This window comes from Salmo salar, chromosome ssa20, assembly GCF_905237065.1.
Source record: "Salmo salar chromosome ssa20, Ssal_v3.1, whole genome shotgun sequence".
NCBI classification, from domain to species: Eukaryota; Metazoa; Chordata; class Actinopteri; order Salmoniformes; family Salmonidae; genus Salmo; species Salmo salar.
The window spans coordinates 72,475,086-72,484,700 of record NC_059461.1 but is presented as its reverse complement, the minus strand read 5'-3'; the positions used below and the strand labels follow the sequence as shown (position 1 = coordinate 72,484,700).

General features: G+C 45.1%; 1 pseudogene; it reads left to right on the top strand.

Annotated features, from left to right (window-relative positions):
• Positions 1 to 3,811: 3,811 nt before the first annotated feature.
• Positions 3,812 to 9,437, top strand: LOC106581245 (mediator of RNA polymerase II transcription subunit 17-like; annotated as a pseudogene).
• The last annotated feature ends 178 nt before the right edge of the window (positions 9,438 to 9,615 follow it).

Genomic DNA, 9,615 nt, shown 5'->3' with positions numbered 1-9,615 from the left:
CCCATATACTACCCACCACTGCGACCTGTACGCTCTCGTTGGCTGGCCTTCGCTTCATACTCGTCACCAAACCCACTGGCTCCAGGTCATCTACAAGACCCTGCTAGGTAAAGTCCCCCCTTATCTCCGCTCACTGGTCACCATAGCAGCACCCACCTGTAGCACGCGCTCCAGCAGGTATATCTCTCTGATCACCCCCAAAGCCAATTCCTCCTTTGGCCGTCTCTCCTTCCAGTTCTCTGCTGCCAATGACTGGAACGAACTACAAAAATCTCTGAAACTGTAAACACATATCTCCCTCTGTCAGAGCAGCTCACAGATCACTGCACCTGTACATAGCCCATCTATAATTTAGCCCAAACAACTACCCCTTCCCCTACTGTATTTATTTATTTATTTATTTATTTTGCTCCTTTGCACCCCATTATTTGTATTTCTACTTTGCACTTTCTTCCACTACAAATCTATCATTCCAGTGTTTTACTTGCTATATTGTATTTACTTTGCCACCATGGCCTTTTTTTGCCTTTACCTCCCTTATCTCACCTCATTTGCTCACATTGTATATAGACTTATTTTTCTACTGTATTATTGACTGTATGTTTGTTTTACTCCATGTGTAACTCTGTGTTGTTGTATGTGTCGAACTGTTTTGCTTTATCTTGGCCAGGTCGCAATTGTAAATGAGAACTTGTTCTCAACTTTTCTAACTGGTTAAATAAAGGTGAAATAAAATAAATAAATGTAAAAAAATTAGGGGAGGGTTTGGCGAGGGGGTTTACATGTAGGCCGTCATTGTAAATAATAATTTGTTCTTAACTGACTTGCCTAGTTCAATAAAGGTTAAATAAAATAACATGGGGGATGGGTGCTGAGGAGTATTTCTCTCTGTAATAGGGACGTTTTGTGGGGAAAAACTCCTTCTGATTGGCTGGGCCTGATTGACCGCATCCCCATGGCCTTTCAAATTTATAACAATGTGAGGGCTCCGTATAGCTCTGCATTGACATGATTGGTTGATGGTAGGTGGGGGGCTGGAGGTCCTGTATAAACACAAACTCACTTCCTTGACAACAGCTTTGTGCCCTGCAAAGCTCAATAAGTATGAATGCCCTGACTTCTGCAGAGGCCATATCACCGTAAATGCTGCACAGCCAATGCAGAATCGGATTGACCATGGTGCTCCTTTCAGTTAAATAACAAAAAAAATACCCATCAAAATCTGACAATTTAAACTAGAGATATCAGTTTTTCTGCGTTGGATGCTTCACAAGCCACCGCATCCGCCAGTGTCGCACTCCCGCATCTGCGGTGAATGGTGGCAGAGCTAGAGCAGTGTTTGTGAGATCATGATACATCCCGAAAATCGGTCTTCTCACATCTGTAGCGTCTGAACGGTTTGACCTACAAACTCGTATTATGGAAACGGCAGACTCACGAACACGATGGTGTTCTCCGTTTTGCTCTACATCCCCACAAGTGTCACAGGACTTGCCTGAAAGTAACCAGCACTGGTTTAAAAAAAACGAATGGAAGTATGAAGGTAGTATATATATATTTCCTGAGTAAGATTTAGGACAGACACTTCAAAACATTGTTTCTTATTATTTATATTTTGACTGTCCTTTTTGCCATTTATGAATGGTATATTCAATGCATTTATATGGACTTTAGTACTAAAGTCCAAAATCTAATTGTATCAAATCATTTTTTAAATATATTTTTATAACTAACAGGGTCCTGCAATTCATAATCAAATAGCTAAATGATCCATAGTTTTACCATCTTAAAACAATTCCATATGTCAGTTTAAAGGCGCAATGCCTTTCTGGAACCTAACGTTACCCATATTGTCTATCGAAATACACTGTAGGTGGCAGCATAGTCCACTACCAGTGGTAGTTCTGCAGAACAGTACACACGAAGAAGACATTGCAAAAGTCATCCTTTCTGAACATTGTTGCCGGTGATGTCTGGTGAGGACCTGCCTTACAACATGCCTACAAGCCCTCAGTCCAGCCTCTCGCAGACAGTCTGAGCACTGATGGAGGGATTGTGTGTTCCTGGTGTAACTCGGGCAGTTGTTGTTGCCATCCTGAACCTGTCCTACAGGTGTGATGTTCAGATGTACCGATCCTGTGCAGGTGTTATTACACGTAATCTGCCACTGCGAGGACGATCAGTTGTCTGTCCTGTCTCCCTGTAGCGCTGTCTTAGGCGTCTCACAGTACGGACATTGCAATTTATTGCCCTGGCCACATCTGCAGTCCTCATGCCTCCTTGCAGCATGCCTGAGTCACGTTCACACAAATGAGCAGGGACCCTGGGCATCTTTCTTTTGGTGTTTTTCAGAGTCTCCTTAGGCCTCCTTAGTGTCCTAAGTTTTCATAACTGTGACCTTAATTGCCTACCATCTGTAAACTGTTAATGTCATAATGACCGTTCCACAGGTGCATGTTCATTAATTATTTATGGTTGATTGAACAAGCATGGGAAACAGTGTTTAAACCCTTTACAATGAAGATCTGTGAAGTTATTTGGCTTTTTACGAATTATCTTTGAATGACAGGGTCCTGAAAAAGGGATGTTTATTTTTTTGTTGTTGCTGAGTTTATATCTCTATCTCATATTCTGTTGAAAATCATCTGTATTCCACGTCTAGCTAATTGTAATGTGCATTAGGGAGCTCGATTTTATACTGGGCACAGTGGACTGGCTTGCTTGCTTTGTTTGGCTAGTTATCTGTTGTAGCTAGCTAAAGTTAAAGTTAATTTAGCTAGCTAAAGGATATTACAATGTCTAGCATCACTCATTGCCAACTACACTGAACAAAAATATGTAAAATGTTGGTCCCATGTTTCATGAGCTGATAAAAAAACTCTGAAATGTTCCATTTGCACAAAAAGCTTATTTCTCTTGAATTTTGTGCACAAATTTGTTTACATCCATGTTAGTGAGCGTTTCTCCTTTGCCAACATAATCCATCCACCTGACCGGTGTGGCATATCAAGAAGCTGCTTAAACAACATGATCATTACACAGGTCCACCTTGTGCTGGGGACAATAAAATGACAGTTTAAAATGTGCAGTTTTGTCACACAACACAATGCCACAAATGTCTTACGTTTTGAGGGAGTGTGCAATTGGCATGGTGTCTGCAGTAATGTCCACCAGAGCTGTTGCCAGATAATTTAATGTTTAATTCTCTACCAAAAGCTGCCTCCAGCATCGTTTTAGAGAATTTGGCAGTATGTCCAACCGGCCTCACAACCATGTGTAACCATGCTAGCTCAGGACCTCCACATCCGGCGTCTTCACCTGCGGGAGGGCAGCGCACAAATGGCCGAGCATCCTCCGGGTTAAGGGAGGGTTTGGCCGGGGGGGGTTACAAATAGGCCGTCATTGTAAATAATAATTTGTTCTTAACTGACTTGCCTAATTAAATAAAGATTAAATTATTGAAATAAAATGTAGGAGGGGTGCTGAGGAGTATTTCTCTCTGTAATAGGGCCCTTTTGTGGGGAAAAACTCATTCTGATTGGCTGGGCCTGGCTCCCCAGTGGGTGGGCCTATGCCCCCCAAGGCCCATCCATGGCTACACCCCTGCCCAGTCATGTGAAATCCATAGATTTAGGGCCTAATGAATTTATTTCAATTGACTGATTTCCTTATATGAACTGTAACCCAGTAAAATCTTTGAAATTGCTGCATGTTGTGTTTATATTTTTGGTCAGTATATATTTGCTACATGGCTAGCTGTAGTCTGTTTAGCAAGCTACTTATTTGTCTAGACTTGCCCTGGTCTGTGACCATAGTCATGGTGGGTAAAATGTAGTGATTTGAATGGTTTTGTGTGTGACTACTCTTCGCCATCATCATGTCGGGTGGTGGTCCAGCAGTGCGTGTCGGCATCAAGTTGTCCTGCGAGAAGCAGGTCCAGGAGGTGTCTCGAGATGGCATGGAGACATATGTCCCTCCCTTGTCCATGTCCCAGAACCTGGCCAAGCTAGCCCAGAGGATCGACTTTGGCCAGGGATCAGACTCCGATGAAGAGGGGACGGAAGCAGAGCCCAGGGACCCCCAGGAGTGGAGGAAGCAAAAGCCAGAGGAGGATGAATGTATGTCACCCCATGGACACATTGTGTTTGTCTACACCAGCTTCATTAGTTGACTGTAAAGTGATTCTTTCTGCCTTCTTTCTGCCTTGGAGAGTTATTATGGAAAAACCACCATGCGTGTTCCTGAGACTATCTGATAGACATCTGTAGCAGGGCTGTGACGATACCAACATCGTAATATTTGTTCCATGGCAAAAATGAAAACACGAAGCAGAACTCACTTTTTGGTCCTTTAAAAACAAGCTGTTTGTAAAATATTGTGTGCTATAGCTTGGAGGAAAAAATGTGACTCTGAATGACAACATAACAACGTTTGTTTCCAACATTAGGGCTGTTTTCCTGAAGAAGTTAAATCTGCTTCATGTTTTGTTTCCTTGCGATGCTACAGGTATGGTCCCGGCCCTAATCTGTAGCAACATTTATGTTTCTATTAAGCGCTTTGTAGGGAGTTGGTCTGAACAGAATGGTTGATTGATACCTGCTTCTTCTTCCAGCCACAGTGAAGTTCCAGCCGTCCTTGTGGCCCTGGGACTCAGTGCATAACAACCTGCGCAGCTCCCTGACAGAGATGTGTGTGCTATACGACGTCCTCAGCGTAGTCAAGGAGAAGTAGTGCATGGCCCTGGACCCAGTGTCCCAGGACCCCTCAGCCGGAAAGGTCGGCCTAACTAAGTGGCTTTACTCACGACTTCAATCTTTTCAATGCATCTCCGTAGTCTCAAGTGGTTCATTCTTCATTTGCACTGATGTGGAAAAACTAGAATGACAATGAAAGCAAATTCCTGGTACACAATACACATCCAACATATTGCTTATTTTGACCTATCCTGTGTTTTGAGGTCACTGCAGATGAAGGAGATGAAGCCACTTTGGACTATTTGACATGTACCTATGACCTCACTCTCTCTCCCCTGACCTCCCCAATCCCTACCTCACACCCTACTCTAGACACCCCAGGTGTTCCAGCTCATCTGTAAGAAGAAGTCTTTGGCCACAGCAGCTCATCTGCTCCTGAAGGGGGCAGAGAAACTAACCAAGTCAGTGGCAGAGAACCAGGAGAACAGAAGACAGAGGGACTTCAACTCAGAGCGGTTCTGCTCGGAGTGGAAACTACGCAAAGTAGGAGACAAGATCCTGGGAGACCTCAGCTACAGGAGCGCAGGTATGGAGGCTTTAACTCTGCTCAAATGTTTCATTTAGTGTCATTGCGGTATTTACCACCTTCTCCACATTCAGTGTTTTTCTGACATTATATAGCTCATTTCTAATGCCATGTCTCTCTCTGCAGGATCCTTGATTCCTCATACCGGCACCTTTTAAGGTGATAAAGAACATGGACATTGACTTGGACAAGAAGCTCCCGGAGGATTACTGTCCACTGAATGTCCAGATCCCCAGTGATCTGGAGGGATCAGCTTACATCAAAGTGAATAAAGACTGCTGGCCCTCTTGAACTTTTCCTCAGCTCAGAGAACATATGTCCTTGTGATGTCAATGTTCGGCCTGGCCTCTTAAATATTGTTATGTGTTTTCTTCCAGGTTTCAAATCCAGAAACAAGCCCCTGACATAGGTGCCCTAGGACCATGCCTCAGGACTACCTGGCATGATGACTCCTTGCTGTCCCCAGTCCACCTGGCCATGCTGCTGCTCCAGTTTCAACTGTTCTGCCTGCGGCTATGGAACCCTGACCTGTTCACCGGACGTGCTTGTTGCACCCTCGACAACTACTATGATTATTATTATTTGACCATGCTGGTCATTTATGAACATTTTAACATCTTGACCATGTTCTGTTATAATATCCACCCGGCACAGCCAGAAGAGGACTGGCCACCCCTCATAGCCTGGTTCCTCTCTAGGTTTCTTCCTAGGTTTTTGGCCTTTCTAGGGAGTTTTTCCTAGGGAGTTTTTCCTAGCCACCGTGCTTCTTTCACATGCATTGCTTGCTGTTTGGGGTTTTAGGCTGGGTTTCTGTACAGCACTTTTTTGATATCAGCTGATGTACGAAGGGCTATATAAATACATTTGATTTGATTTGACCTAGGCACTGTGAGCCTGTTCAGGAGGCAGCCTAAAGCTAAAGTAGGCATTCAGCCGTGGCATATGAAGCTGGAAGCTGCTCAGAACGTGCTGCTCTGTAAGGAGATCTTCGCCCAGCTGTCCCGGGAGGCGGTTCAGATCAAGTACCACATCCCCCACATCGTAGTCAAGAACCAGATCATCTCCCAACCCTTTCCAGGTGAGGACTCTTTACAATGCTTTTAGGAGGGTTATTGTAGCCTATGGAAAATTCATACTCCATGAAACCATGCAAAATTAATGCATTTATATGTTTGTTTTTTGTCTGTGTTACCTTGAGTAGTACGTTCTAAGTGTCCGGAGATGCTTTTGCTGTTATTCACCGCTCGTCAGGTGTGCAGAGTCCTACTCTTGGAGATTTCTGTATTACACCACCGTTAAGGTTGTCTATCCTCCCTGCAGGTCTCCAGTTGTCCGTTTCTCGGTGTCACTCCACTGGAGAGAAGAAGAACCAGAGGGCGTCTCCAGAGAAACCCAAACCTGACGAACACCTCTACATTTTAACACACCCTGCACCAGCTCATGAGAGAGGTGGGTCCGCCTGTCTGTCTGCATGGAAAATGATGGAACTAAATTGAATCTCACCATCTAGTAATTATATTGTTGACCAAAGACGTACTCAGACAGAGACTGACCAAACTAAGTCCCCCGTGTTTAAAAAAATAAATATATGTTATACATATGCATGTGTATCATTTCTGATTGTGTGAACTGTGATACATATTGATCAATATAAATGCCCCTCCTTCCCACCCACAGTTCCACAAGCAGACCCTGAGTTCCATAGTGATGCCCCATCCAGCTAGTGCCCCCTTTGGCCACAAGAGGCAGCGTATGTCAGGGCCCATGGCCTATGACAAGGCTGTGATCTCCAACCTGCAGCAAAACGAGGGCCTACTGGAGAAGATCATCAAACAGGCCAAACACATCTTCCTACGCAGCAGGTAGGCACAAACACACACCACATCACACATCAGTGACAAGCTAATACTGTTATACTGTTTTCTTTTTCACATTTTTTATAAAAGTCTTCTCTCCTGTCAGGCTTGTTGTTTCAGTCAAAGCACCTCCTATCTTTGTTGTAAAATCACAAATCAGGAAAATGTTGGCACAATGAAACCGTATGTTACTGAATTAGAATTTTACAGGACAGCAACTCAACATTGACTGCAAGTCCACCCCTCGTGTCTGTTTCAGGACGGCGCGGACCATTGACAACCTGGCCAGCCGTATAGAAGACCCCCAGATCCAGGCCCACTGGTCCAACATCAACGATGTGTACGAGTCTAGTGTCAAAGTCCTCATCACCTCCCAGGGTTACAAGCAGATCTGCAAGTAAGTGGAGCAGGAACCAGGAGGACTGGCTAGGCCAGAGCAACAGAGGCAGAGTACTGTTAAAGCCAGGAGGACTGGCTAGGCCAGAGCAACAGAGGCAGAGTACTGTTAAAGCCAGGACTGGCTAGGCCAGAGCAACAGAGGCAGAGTACTGTTAAAGCCAGGAGGACTGGATAGGCCAGAGCAACAGAGGCAGAGTACTGTTAAAGCCAGGAGGACTGGCTAGGCCAGAGTAACAGAGGCAGAGTACTGTTAAAGCCAGGAGGACTGGCTAGGCCAGAGCAACAGAGGCAGAGTACTGTTAAAGCCAGGAGGACTGGCTAGGCCAGAGTAACAGAGGCAGAGTACTGTTAAAGCCAGGAGGACTGGTTAAGCCAGAGTAACAGAGCCAGAGCCAGAACAACAGAGGCAGAGTACTGTTAAAGCCAGGAGGACTGGCTAGGCCAGAGCAACAGAGGCAGAGTACTGTTAAAGCCAGGAGGACTGGCTAGGCCAGAGCAACAGAGGCAGAGTACTGTTAAAGCCAGGGGGACTGGCTAAGCCAGAGCAACAGAGGCAGAGTACTGTTAAAGCCAGGGGGACTGGCTAAGCCAGAGTAACAGAGGCAGAGTACCATTAAAGCCAGGAGGACTGGCTAGGCCAGAGCAACAGAGGCAGAGTACTGTTAAAGCCAGGGGGACTGGCTAAGCCAGAGTAACAGAGGCAGAGTGCTCTTTATACATGGTTTGGGGGACAGTGTTTAGAGAATACACTTCTGGGCCAGGAATTGGCGACATATCGTCTAGAATAGAACATTTTGGTGAGTGTAGAGAATTAATTAAAAGGAAAAAGGTAGGTTCTGTGTTCGATCAACAGAAGAAGAGGTTTCACCTTAATGAATTACCAACAATTTAATTCGGGCAATTATTCAGCTTTGTCAGTGTTCGGTAAAGGTCTTGTCTAGATAAAACTTTGACCATGGAGAAAGAATGTTCCATGACCTTATGTGTGTGTGCAGGTCTATCCAGCTGCAGCTGAACATAGGGGTTGAGCAGATCTGAGTGGTGCACAGGGACAGACGTGTCATCACCCTCTCTCACCAGGAACAGGGGCTGCAGGACTTCCTCCTCTCTCAGGTCAGGGGACCAAGTGACTGCTCTCACATCTCCACCTGCTGTTTATGTACTCTGTATTACAGTCAAGTATAGCTAGAAGCCAACTAAAATGCTTGCTGTATGTTCTAAAATGCATGACTAGATGCATTTGCTAGACCTGCTGTAGTTCTTCACTGCCTATTGCTCCAGGGAAACTTTTATTCAAGTCCATTTCAAAGTATTGATGTAGCCTTTTTGTAGCTTCCTGTCTGAACTATTGAGTAACAGTGCCCCCCTGTCCCCTGGTACTGCAGATGTCTCAGCAGCAGGTCCATGCGGTACAGCAGCTGGCTAAGGTGATGAGTTGGCATGTTCTGAGCTTCAGTAACCATTTGGGCCTGGGCTCTGTGGAGAGCATCGGAAACGCCTCGGCCATCACCGTTGCCTCCTCCAACGGGGAATACGCAATCTCAGGTACCGTGCTTCAATCAATCACTGGCATGTTGGCCGTCATGCACCTTAAACTGCTCATTTAGTCTGAAAACGAATATGATGATCTGAATGACTGAAACTTAAGATAATGCTAATATTTGTCCAAATGAATGTGTTGTATCTTTTCCAGTGCGTAGTGGTCCAGAGAGCGGCTGGAAGCTCGTGGTCCAGTTCCCACGCAGCCAGAACAAGGAGCTGCCCAAGTCTGACGTCATCCAGGATGGGAAGTGGAACCACCTGCGAGGGCTCTACAAAGAGGCCCACTGGAGCAAGATGGAGGGACGCAATTTTGTTTACAAGATGGATCTTCTCATGACAGCCCTCACCCCCTGTCCTTAGGTCCGGCCACTATCACACTCTCTCGCTATCTCAGATTATTTTTCTATGGGCTGAATTCTAACTTGATCCACTTTTGTGGAAATCATGCATTGATGTTTGTGGATTTGCTTGGACATTTGACTTACCTGTGCCAATGTATTATTATTATTATTATATACCAGACTTGTGGATGTCTTGG